Raw genomic sequence first — 14,300 nt, forward strand, 5'->3', positions numbered from 1 at the left:
TTAGATTGTTCCATCCGGAACCTACTTAGCACCTTATCAATGTACATAGATTGGGATAATCCAATTAATCTTCTGGATCTATCACGATAGAGCTTTATCCCAAGTACATAAGATGCATCTCCTAAATCTTTCATGTAGAAGGTTTTGGACAACCACACTTTTACAGAAGAAAGTATTGCAGTGTCATTCCCGAATAGTAATATGTCATCTACATATAACACTAGGAATACTACTGCTTCCCCAACGACCTTTTGATAAACACAATTGTCGTCTTCGTTTTGATTAAAACCAAACGTTTTGATTTCAGTGTCGAAACGAATGTTCCAGCTCCTGGAAGCTTGCTTAAGTCCATAAATGGACATTTGAAGCTTGCATACCTTAGTCTTTTCAGACTTGGACACGAAACCTTCGGGTTGAGTCATATAGAGCTCTACCTCTAGGTAGCCGTTCAGAAAGGCCGTCTTCACGTCCATTTGCCATATCTCATAATCATGGTACGCAGCTATAGCAAGCAAAATCCGAATGGACTTAATCATGGCTACAGGAGAGAAAGTTTCTTCATAGTCAATTCCTTCTCTTTGCCTGTAACCCTTGGCTACTAGTCTAGCCTTATAAGTCTCCACGTTCCCATCAACGCCTATCTTCCTCTTGAAGACCCATTTGTTTCCAACAGGTACAATACCTTCTGAAGGGTCTACAAGAGTCCAGACCTGATTTTGATACATGGAATCCATCTCGGATTTCATGGCCTCTTGCCATCTCTTTGAATCAATGTCGGACATTGCTTCAATGTAGTCCCTAGGGTCCTCCTTTGTGTCATTGTCACCTAGAAGGTGCAATTCCGCAAAGTCATTGTCTAAGCCATACCTCTTAGGTGGCTTACTAACCCGTTCAGATCTACGTGGAGCTAGGGGTTCAGGAACAGGGTTGTCATCTTGTTGAGTGCTTGTTTTTGGTTCATCATTAATCTTATTAATTTCCTTCAATTCTATCGTTTTCTCGCTACTTCCATTGAGAACGAATTCGTCCTCAAGGAACATAGCAGTTCTGGCGACAAAGACTTTCTTGCCGTCAGGGTTATAGAATTCGTATCCCAAAGTCTGTTTGGAATACCCCACAAAGTAGCACTTAACAGATCTTGCTTCAAGCTTGTCAGCTTCAAGCCTTTTAACGTAAGCCGGACAACCCCAAATCCTAATATGATTAAGATTTGTGTTTTTGCCATGCCATATCTCATATGGCGTTTGTGAAACTGATTTGGAAGGTACTCTATTAAGCAAGTAAGCTGCTGTATATAGAGCGTATCCCCAGAATGTTACTGGTAGATTAGCAGAACTCATCATAGAACGAACCATGTTCATCAAGGTTCGATTTCTCCGTTCAGAAACTCCGTTATGCTGAGGAGTTCCTGGTGGAGTCCACTGTGATACTATTCCACACTCTTTGAGATAATCTAGGAACTCGTTACTCAGATATTCACCACCTCGATCTGATCTTAGGGTCTTTATCTGTTTCCCAGTTTGCTTCTCAACTTTATTCTTGAATTCTTTGAACCTTTCAAAGGATTCTGACTTGTACTTCATAAGATACACATAGCCAAACCGAGAGTGATCGTCGGTGAATGTGATATAGTAGAAGAAGCCTCCTCTCGACGTATTAGACATAGGTCCACATACGTCAGTGTGGATTAACCCCAGAATTTCAGTAGCACGCTCTCCCTTTCCAGTAAATGGAGATTTGGTCATCTTCCCTTTCAAGCAACATTCACAAGTACCCATTTGGTCATTACCTAATGGGCGGATATATCCGTCTTTCGACATCTTGTGAATCTTTTCAAGGTTCACATGTCCAAGTTTAAGATGCCACATCTTTTCTTGGTTAACTTCTTCTCTAGCCCTTTTGGGTTTTGAGGTATTCCCACTTTCAATACAGTGCATCCCACTATTCGTCTCTAGGTGAAAAAGTCCCTCTATCATATTACCATGAGAGATAATACGACCGTTCAAGTATAAAGTGCAACTCATTTTGTCAAACAATACTGAGTGCCCATCTCATAAAAGCTTAGAGATAGAAATCAAATTCTTTATACATGAAGGAAAATATAAACAATTTTTAAGTTCCAGGACTTCCCCAAAGGGTAGGTTAAGCATGTAGGTGCCTATTGCTTTTGCAGAGATTTTAGTGCCGTTCCCAACTCGCACAACCATCTCCCCATTGCGCAGTGACCTGCTCCCTGCTAGTCCCTGCAACGTATTGCAGATATGTTGACTAGCGCCTGAATCAAATATCCAGGAATTGGAGCTCACTGTAAAAGCACTCTCTATGACAGAAAGTCTCTTCAAAAGTTCGTGTCATAAGGCTCGCAATGCGCACCCTGTATTTCTTCTTCCAACGTTCATCCTTTCCACAATGAAAGCATGTTCCTTTGGATTTCTTTGCCTTCTTCTTATGCAACCTTTTCCTTGTGTTTGCATTCTCACTCCCACTGTCCCTTTTGAAACCTTTTTCAAATTTACAGCACATGTCAATCATCTCTTTCAAAGAATGATCGAATCTATTCACTTTATAGTTTACAATAAACTTAGTGAAATCATCCGAGAGAGATGCAAGGAAAAAGTCTTGGGCCATTTTCCCATCGATGGAAGTTCCTAAACTTTTAAGATCTTTAAATATCTTTTCCATCTTTTGTCCATGTTTATGGACCGATGCCCCCTTTGCCATCTTGGCATTCATTAGACTACAAACATTTGAGAATCGTACATTACTAGTCTCAATGTCATGCATCTTATGCAAACTTTCAACCATGGCACAAGAAGTGTTCATGTTCTTATGTAGCTTCATAAGCTCCTCACTAAGTGAAGTGAGGATTAAGCATTTGGCTTGTAAGTCATCCTCATAGTGTCTAACATAATTTTGACACTCCTCCTTTGAAGCTAGTGTCGTAGGAGGTACATGAGGAGGGGATTGCTTAAGCACATACAATATGTCTTTCACCTTTGAGACATTCTCAATGTGGTGATACCAAGCAAGGAAACGTTGGCCCTTAAGGCCATTTTTGTCAAGTATAATGGTGGGTATAATTTTAGGCATGTCGTTAACTACATAACATAACAAAAATCGTATTAGATTGTTTGTTTAAAACTATTTGATTGGGTCTTAGAATCAAATAGTACCACCCACTATTTTTGGCAAATTCCACATCCCTCAATAGAATTCGAGAGTTATATTGAACTCTTAGCGAGGTATGGGAGACTCACCATTACCAAGCCCACCTCAGAAGAATATCATATTGGCTAGCAACAATAATGATGAGAGAATAACGCATTATTCATTTACAACCTTTTGTAATTACCCATCTAGTTTGGCCTCTAGAGAATGATGCCTTAGAAGAATATCATATTGGCACCATTGCACTTAGTTAAGTCGTTCCCACCATGCTTGTTCAAGTAGGGGTTCAAGAATGGCCTCAGAAGAATATCATATTGGCCATACTCGTTACCTACTTTCACTTCATCATATGTTTATGGGCTTCTCCTGAATGTAAGCACATACTTTGCATACCCCAGAACTGGACGAATACGGTGTATGAGTCACAAACGATTGAAGCCCACCACGGTGGAAGGCCTACGAAGAGATGTTCAAAACATCTCTCGCTTATCAACTTAATATTCGTTTGTCGAGGGAGTAGTTTTGGGCTACATCAAAATCATTTTAATCATATTAAAAGAACTTGGGCCTATCACAACTATTGGTCCAAGTCAATATGAATTTAGTAGTTTATAATACTCCCACTATTTCGAAGAAATAAGTGAGACTATATGGAACTACTAACGAATGCATTGCATCCTCATATGGACTATATAGTCATATTAGGTTTTAGGATGATTATGAACCGATTAATTTGATCCAACACGAGCCTTGTGTTGGACCTTGGGTTTAAGGTAGATAGTTGTTGATTTTAGTTACGCGTTTAATCCAATTAAACCGTTATTTCCTATTGGGCGTTGGACCCAACTATTCCATTTTGCATACATATAAACAAAAGGAATACATAAAATAATAAGAAGGGCTTATGCCCTTTTACAACACAAATCAAATGATGGACTTATGTCCATTTACAAAAAAATTGAATTAATCAAATTACATTCAAATCTACACTACTAAAACCCAAACATTCATAATGTAAAGCGGCCAATCACATAGCTCAATTATCGAGGCCTTTGGTTCATAATCACCCTTTTCTCAATTAATCACATTAACTAAGAAAGCAATTTAAACAATTGGTTTTTGGATCCATAGAATTGATTTAAATGGAACTAAATGAAATGAAAATCCAATTCTCATTAAAGAGACAAAACAATTTTGTTCTCATCCTTTTGGGCCAAAAGGAAACTATGACCACAACAATTGGGCCATAATGCAAATACAAAGACTTTTGGGGTCACTTTGTAAAAACACAATAGTCCACAACTTCATGTAATTACAACTAGATCCCAAAAATTTAATAATGTAAAAGCATCATTAAAGGATCAAAACAATTTGTCCTTTAGAGTTTTTTGGGCCTTAACGTAAAAACGTAAACTTTTGGGCCAAAATGCAAATACACAAAAGTATCTCAAACTTTATGTAATTGCACAAAAGGCCCCAAAAGTAACCCCCCTTGGGGTTGCCGGCCATTGGAAGAAGTTATGAAAAATTTTCTAAAAAGTTTTTGCAAGTTGATTTTGGTGGGTGAGGAAAAGGGTGAAAGTGATGGTTTGTAAGAAAAAATTAAAATCTATGACAAACATTAAAACATTTCATCACATCTCACCAATAACCATCAACCATCAAATAATAAACCAAAACTTTATGAAAAACATAAAACTTTTGAATCAAAACTTCAAACCTTTTTGTTCTTGGCAAGAACTTCAAGAACATTTGAAGAACACCATGAAAACTAATAATAGCTCCATGAATGTTTTCATTCACCAAAACTCAATTTTTCACCACTCAAAAGAGGGCTAATATCCTAGGGTACTTAGGGGTTCCAAAAGTCACCGTAAAACCATTTTAACAAGACAAACATAAACCCAAAAAATCACCCTAAGGATTTGGCCGAATTTCCCAAAATACATGGCACCAAATTTTAGTTCCAATATTCATGCTTAAATGAAATACATCTACAACATTTGAGATGCTAAATTTTCTAGCAAAATTTATATATTCAAAAGCAAGAATAAAGCTTGTAACATTTACAACATTTAAATCACAAAACATGAAAATCACAAAACCCAAAAGGATTCACCATAAACTAGGCCTAGGCTCTGATACCACTTGAAGGAAAAATTTTGTCCTAGCTAAGAACAAGTATGAACATTTGAATACATATGCAAGCTATAAACAATTTAAAGTAGGCATGCATCCAAAAACAATTGATAAAACCCATGACTTTCAAAGCCTAGTATATGGTGAACCAATAAACTCTTTAACAACATTAAAGAGAAGTAAAAATTTAGAGTTTCTTTACCCTTGAAGCTCATCCTTGTTTACACAAGGGATTCACCCAAGTGGAGGGCCTTCAAGTCACCTCCAAGCTCCTTGAATATTCCTTGTGATTTTCCTCCTTTTAGTGCTCCTTTGATTCTTTGAGGATTTGAGGATTTGTTCTCCAAAACACCAAAAGTTTGATGTCTCTAAGTCTCCACACCAAGGATGTATTTTGTGAAGATAATATGGATGACTTAGGGAAGAAGAGATTGCTAGATGTCCCTCCCCTTAGTGGCCGGCCTCTTGGAAGAAAAAGAGAGAAAATGTTTCACCCAATTTGATCAAGAACACCCTAAATGAAAATAAAGCTATAAAGTTGAATTTATACTTCATTACAAGTGAGTGGCAAACTTGTAATTAATCCAAGTTTGCCCATCCACCCTAATGGCCGGCCTCTTTGATGTTATTCGGCTATTTGCCCATTTTGTTTTAGTTGTCATACAACTTAAACATAATGGGCCTTTTGGACCAAAACGCTTTTGGGCCCCGAAACCCAAAACCAACATATAAGCCCAACACGAACCTTTTCGTAAAATTAATTAACTAATTAATTAATCTTGACCATTCTTCAATTAAACCATTTAATTGCTTATCCATTTCATTTGATTTCTTCACATACATCCTTACTCGGTGTACGATCCATTAGGTCCCAACTAGCGAGGTAGTGGGCGATTGTTGCTCTTAACGATCGATTGTGAAATTGAAACCACATTTCAATTCTCCCTTAATGATTAGTGTTTGCTAATCATTTAGGGCTTCCACAAACCATGAGTAACACCTAGCAGTATGTCATGGTTACCCAAGCTAAGTAGAATTGGTTGGAGAACCTATCCAGTTGCAACTACAATGCAATACGGTCCTTCTCTAATACAATACTCTTAATCACATTGTTTGAATGATAGTTTGTTTCATGTCTACTATCCAATGTGATACATCTCTATATGATTCCCTTGAATATGATTTGGAATAAACTTCCTAAGTCATATTCATATGCTTTGGCCAAAGACTTTAGAATCATATCTTAGAGTATTCTCCTTCCACCATGGAAGGTTAGAGATCCCTTGTTGTGCATTCATATGCCTACATGACTAGATAGCTTGACCCCAACAATGCCGTGGACACTCCGATGGAATGCCGTTTGACATGATCAAAGATCAAGGACCTAGCCATTAGACATCTATGATGCCTCAGGTCAAAGGACTACTTTGCATATTGCAACTTTAGAGTTCTTACATGACATGTATGTTCGAACTCTCTTTTGATCGTTGTTCAGTGTACTCGATTACTCTTTCGAGCACCTATGTGTTTGTCTTAGTGTCCAACACCAAATGACTTGAGACTAGTCATACTCACGCTTGAGTCAACATAACACATACTAACCTTAACGGATTGTCAATGCCCAATTGGCAATCCTATGGCTAGGAACGTTTTAGGAATGAACATAAGAGAATGGTCTCGATAATCTAACTCACTTAGATCACTTGTCTCTTAGATCAAATACATTCCTTGGATTCACTTATTGCTTAAACACATGATACAATAAATAGTGATTAACAATAAGCTTTGCCCTTCATTAAACATATAAAAGTTTAATACATTAAGTATTCCAAAAGCTATTACATCAAATGAGTGGCTTTGTGGGCATACTTCCAACAAGAACCTCTAAGTATCTTCACCAAGGTTAGATTGGAGAAGAAATGAGTGACCTTGGAGTAGTTAGTATGGCTAGATACACCCTCCAAGGGGCCGGCCTCTTTAGAGAGAAATGGAGAGACATGTTCTCTCCAATTTTCTCCAAAACAAACCCTAAATGAATTTTGGCTATAAAGTCATATTTATACCTTAATTCATTGGAGTGGCAAACTAGTAAATAAGTCCAAAACCCACTCCAAAATCAAATGGCCGGCCATGGGATATTATTGGCCTAATTGGGCCTTTGTGAATTAAGTTGTCATACAACTTAAGTCAATGGACTTGACGTTCGAAGCCCATTGGGCCTTGAGGCCCAAAACTATCCCGAGGTCTTTAACGAACTTTATTCGTTTGATTAATTAACATATTAATTAATCCTTGCCATAAATAATTAAACCATTTAATTATTCTTACTCATCTCCATTGTTTCTTCAATCTCCACCTTACACGGTGTACGATCCATTAGGTTCCTTTTAGCGAGGCAGTGGGCGATTAAAACCATTTTACATTGATTGTGAATTGAAACTTACTTTCAATTCTCCCTTTAGTGATTACATGAAGGATTATTTTGTGAAAACATGTTCATTTAAGCAACATCAATAAGCATGCAATTAACAATTAAAGGCGGAATCATGCTAGCATGCACTTAAAAACAAAACATTAACCAAGAAATTCAAAGCCTAGTAGATTGGTGAACCAATAAACAACTCAAAACAAAGTGAGTTGAAATATATACCTTTGTAGATTCCTCTTTGTATTTAAACAAAGGCTAATCACCCAAGAGATAGGGTCTTCATTCCTTGCATCTTAGATCCATGGATTTGGATGGATCTACACCAAGGAGAGCATGGATGATAAATGAGTGACCATGGAAGAATAGATGGCTAGCTACAACTTCCATGGTGGCCGGCCTTTCTAGAGAGAAATGGAGAGACAATTCTCACCAATTTTCCCCAAAACAAACCCTTAATGAATAAAAGGCTATAAAGTCATATTTATACCTTTATTCATTTGAGTGGCAAACTTGTAATTAAAGCAAGTTCACTACCCTTTCTCTATATGGCCGGCCATGGGGGGTTGTTTGGGCTTTTGGGTCTTAGTGAATCATTATTCATTAAGTTGTCATACAACTTAAGTCAATGGGCTTGACGTTCGAAGCCCATTGGGCCTTAAGGTCCAAAACCTATCCCGAGGTCTTTAACGAACTTATTCGTTTGATTAATTAACATATTAATTAATCCTTGCCATAAATAATTAAAATATTCAATTATTCTTACTCATTTAGTTTGTTTCATCCATCTCCACCTTATACGGTGTACGATCCATTAGGTTCCTTTTAGCGAGGCAGTGGGCGATCAAAACTCTTTCAAATCGATTATGAATTGAAACTTACTTTCAATTCTCCCTTTAGTGATAATACACTTTTAGGGCTTCCACAAACCATGAGTGACACCTAGCCGTATGTCATGGTTACCCAAGCTAATCAGAAGAGGTTAAGAACCTATTCAGTTTAGGATTACAAATGCAATACGGTCCTTCTCTAATACAATACTCTTGACCACATTGTTTGGTTTGATAGTTTATTCATGTCTACTATCCAATATGAATCTTGTGCATATATGATTACTTTGAATGTGATTTGGAACGCATTCCTAAATCTCATTCATACTCTGGCCAGAGATTCTAAATCATATCATAGAGTATTCTCCCTCAAACGGTTTGAAAGTTAGAGATCCCTTGTTGCGCATTCACTTGCCTCCATGACTAAGTGGCTTAACCCCAACGATGCCGTGGACACCCCGATGGGGTGACTTTGACATAATCAAAGATCAAGGACTTAACCACAAGACAACTGTGATGCCTCAGGTCAAAGGACTAATTTGCATTATCCCAAACATGAGTTCTCATGTGACATGAGTATGAGAACTTGTCGTTGATCACGTTCAGTGAACTCATTCTTTATTGAGCACCTACGTACTTGTCTTGATGTCACACACACCAATGACTCGAGACTAGTCACTCTCCCTGAGAGAAGATATAGCACGTACCGATCTTGACGGACTGTCAATGCCCAATTGGCAATCCTATGATCAGGAACATTTAGGATGTGTCTACGAAAGAATGGTCTCATGAATCTAACTTCATTAGATTACATTCTTCCAATCACATATTCCTTGGACTTTATCGTTTAAGCATATAACATTTATATGAGACGGCTCAAACAATAATCTTTGCCCTTTATATTAAACTAGATTAGTTTAACATGTGAAATGTCCGTAAAGTATCATCACATGATTGGTTTTAGGGCACATTTCCAACATTACACACGTTTAGGGCTTCCACAAAGCATGAGTGACACCTAGCAGTATATCATGGTTACCCAAGCTAATCAAAAGAGGTGGAGAACCTATTCAGTTTAGGATTACAAATGCAATACGGTCTTTCTCTAATCTAATACTCTTGACCACATTGTTTGGTTTGATAGTTTATTTAGTCATGTCTACTATCCAATGTGATTCGTGTGCTTATATGATTACCTTGAATGTGATTTGGAACGCTTTCCTAAATCTCATTCATACTCTGGCCAGAGGTTCTAAATCATATCATAGAGTATTCTCCCTCAAACAGTTTGAAGGTTAGAGATCCCTTGTTGTGCATTCACTTGTCTCCATGACTAAGTGGCTTAACCCCAATGATGCCGTGGACACCCCGATGGGGTGACTTTGACATAATCAAAGATCAAGGACTTAACCACAAGACAACTGTGATGCCTCAGGTCAAAGGACTACTTTGCATTATCCCAACCATGAGTTCTCATGTGACATGAATATGAGAACTCTTCGTTGATCGTGTTCAGTGAACTCATTCTCTATTGAGCACCTACGTACTTGTCTTGATGTCACACACACCAATGACTCGAGACTAGTCACTCTCCCTGAGAGAAGACACAACACGTACTGATCTTAACGGACTGTCAATGCCCAATTGGCAATCCTATGATCAGGAACGTTTAGGATGTGTCTACGAAAGAATGGTCTCATGAATCTAACTTCTTTAGATTGCATTCTCCCAATCACATATTCCTTAGACTTATCGTTTAAGCATATAACATTTATATGAGACGGCTCAAACAATAATGTTTGCCCTTTATAGTTAAACTAGATTAGTTTAACATGTGAAATGTCCGTAAAGTATCATCATATGATTGGTTTTAGGGCACATTTCCAACATAAACCTGTTGGATGTGAAGATCGTACCTGTTATGATTGTTTCTGGTACGCCGAATCTAGTCACGATATTTTCTTCTACGAATTTATAAACTTCTTTAGACATTAACTCAAAATTACAAGTATCCATGAATGCTTTGCGAACCCGAAAGATGGCGTAATTTTGCTAATTACATCCATGGCCCATCCTCTGAACGGCCATGGTTTAGTGACCGAATGTAGTGATTCGGCTGAGACCCTTTGTATAGGACCATGAATGTGGCGTAATTTTGTCGATTACATCCATGTACCATCATCTGAATTAGCCAATTCAGCCCTTTACGATTGGCCAAGTGAGCATGTAACGAATGACATCGATCTGGGCGATAACCTGAGTGACTGATGGGAGCATGTAATGTCTAAGTTTTGATGCAGTGAAAAATAGGGCGAGACAAAGCTTCTCGATAGTGGAGTAATTAATCTCTGGTGGGTTGACATTTCAGCTAAGGTAAAAAATGGCATGTTCTCACCCAGCATCATTAGGCATCTGATGGATTCTTCGGTCGCCGAGATATATAGCTTAAGATGTCTGCCACGTCATGATGGGACGAGGACGAGTGGAGTTGTTAAGGAGACCTTGATCTGCACAAATGCCTCTTGGTGTTCTGTACGCCATTCGAAGATGTCATAATCCTTAAGTTTCAAAAGCGTGGAGAAGGCTTTCATTTTCCCGGCCGAATTAGCAATAAATTGATGGAGAAAGTTAATCTTGCTGAGCAACGATTGTAGTTGTTTCTTAGTCGTTGGGGATGGAGTGTTGATGATTACGCGAGCCTTGTTGTCGTCTACCTTAATACTATGATGATGTACGAGGAATCCTAAAACATTACCGGCTGATACGCCGAAAGCACATTTGGTGGGATTCATCTTAAGATTATGCCAACGCATACGCAGGAAAGCCTGATGTAGGTCATCCAAATGTGTCTGCCAACATTCTGATTTGATTACAACATCGTCAATGTAGACTTCGACAATGGTACCAATCAAATCTTGGAAAATAGTGTTCATGGCTCATTGGCATGTGGCACCGGCGTTCTTAAGGCTGAATGGTATGACGACCCATTCGTATGTGCCGAGTGCCCTAGGGCAACGAAAAGCAATTTTATGGACATCATCTTCGACGATGAAAATTTGGTTATAACCAGCATGTCCATCCATAAAGGATAAGATCTCGTGGTGTGCCGCTGCGTCGATTAACAAATTTGAAATTGGCATTGGATACTCGTCTTTAGGCGTTGCCAAGTTCAAATTTCGAAAATCAATACAGATGCACATGGCACCATTTTTCTTTAAAACGGGGATGATGTTCGCCAGTATCGAGCTGTCCGAATATACTCAACTTTTAAAAGTCGAACGAGTTTATCTTTTATGCCGAGTTGTACTTCGGTCAAGAATCGTCGAGGTGGTTGGCGGAATGGTTTACACCCAGGTTTGATGCCCAGTTCATGTTCAACTAGTGTGTAATCTAGACCAGGCATCTCATGGTAACTCCAAGTAAAACAATCCTTAAATTCTTTAAGCAAATTACAAAGCTCAATTTTTACATGTTGGGGTAACAAAGCATTAATGAACAAAGGCTGTGGCTCTTCGGCCGTTCCAACATTTATTTCTTCTAATGGATCTTTAACTTGATGTTGACTATCCTTGAGCTCGACCAGTGCAGCCTGAACTTTGTTTAGTGATAGTATAGGGCCGTTGTCTCCTTCGGCCAAAAATTCGACTAAGTTGACACCCGAATTTGGGTGTTTGGAAATAGCGTACAAGTGGGCCAGCAGTCGTTCTATGGTAGATGAAACCATGGTTTGGTGTCTGTCCTATCTTTCTTCAGGCATCAATGTTGACGATTAGATAGGCCAACCCAAGTCTCGTTGAATCCTGATGAACAGTCTCGGCGCCTACATCGATCGCTTTCTGGATCGAAATTCGAGTGGGTCGCCTTTCCTCGTTTAAACCCTATAGGGTAATATAACCGACATGGTCATCGTAATACCGTGCCTGAATCATATTGGCTTCGAATGACTGACTGTCGGCTGGATAAACCACAATTGATTTTCCATCCCAAAAGATGAAAACTTGATATAAAGAAGAGGGAATGTAATTTGTTTGATTCATCCAATCCTGACTGAGCAATGCATTATACTCGATCTTGGAGTCGACAATAAAAAATACGGTTATGTGATTGCGACCTGCAATGTTTACCTCTAAAGGAAGCACTCATTTGGTTTGGGATTTGTCACCGACGAAGCTGCTCATGGTTATTCCTGATGGGATGATTTTGTCATTGGATCGTCGTAATGCTTGCATGACAGATATGGGCATGATATTGACCGTCGCCCACAATCGACGAAAATTTTAGAGATTAGATAACCTTTAATGTGAGTTGTGGCATACAACGGCTTTAAATGTTGAAGATTAACCGAGGATGAGCGGGGAACCAATATGGCTAGAGCTGCTTTAAGTTTGTCATCGTTATTTGCTTGCCCATCTTTGGTGGTAGTGACGAAACCGACTTGTGTTGCTTCCTCGGCAACCACATCACCATCCAAGAAACTTGGTTGGTGTGCAGTTGGCTGGAATTCAGCAGGTAAAACATGAACCATGCTTATTTCCATGTTCTCAAGGACTGAAAGGCCCATCGGATCTTGGTCGTCATCTTCCTGGTTATCGAGGACTGCAGCTGAAGGAAAATTTTGTGAAAACATGTTCATTTAAGCAACATCAATAAGCATGCAATTAACAATTAAAGGCGGAAGCATGCTAGCATGCACTTAAAAACAAAACATTAACCAAGAAATTCAAAGCCTAGTAGATTGGTGAACCATTAATCAACTCAAAACAAAGTGAGTTGAAATTGTACCTTTGTAGATTCCTCTTTGCATAAGCAAAGGCTAATCACCCAAAGAGAGGGCCTTCATTCCTTGCATCTTAAATCTATGGATTTGGATGGAAGAATAGGTTTCTCCAAGTTCCCTAAATAGGGAACCTCTAAGTCTCTTCACCAAGGAGAGATTGGAGAAGAAATGAGTGACCTTGGAGTAGTGGGATTGCAAGATGCACCCCCAAGGTGGCCGGCCTCTTTAGAGAGAAATGGAGAGACATGTTCTCTCCAATTTTCTCCAAAACAAACCCTAATGAATTTTAGGCTATAAAGTAATATTTATACCTTTATTCATTTGAGTGGCAAACTTGTAAATAAGTCCAAGTTCACTACCCTTAGCATCATGGCCGGCCCTAGGATATTTTGGGCTAATTAGGCCTTTGTGAATCATTATTCATTAAGTTGTCATACAACTTAAGTCAATGGGCTTGACGTTCGAAGCCCATTGGGCCTTAATGTCCAAAACTATCCCGAGGTCTTTAACGAACTTATTCGTTTGATTAATTAACATATTAATTAATCCTTGCCATAAATAAATGATTAAACCATTTAATTATTCTTACTCATCTCCATTGTTTCTTCAATCTCCTCCTTACACGGTGTGCGATCCATTAGGTTCCTTTTAGCGAGGCAGTGGGCGATTAAAACCATTTTACATCGATTATGAATTGAAACTTACTTTCAATTCTCCCTTTAGTGATTACACACGTTTAGGGCTTCCACAAACCATGAGTGACACTTTGCAGCATATCATGGTTACCCAAGCTAATCAGAAGAGGTAGAGAACCTATTCAGTTTGGGATTACAAATGCAATACGGTCTTTCTCTAATCTAATACTCTTGACCACATTGTTTGGTTTGATAGTTTATATGTTCATGTCTACTATCCAATGTGATTCGTGTGCTTATATGATTTCTTTGAATGTGATTTAGAA

This window comes from Malus domestica, chromosome 09 (assembly GCF_042453785.1).
Source record: "Malus domestica chromosome 09, GDT2T_hap1".
NCBI lineage: Eukaryota > Viridiplantae > Streptophyta > Magnoliopsida > Rosales > Rosaceae > Malus > Malus domestica.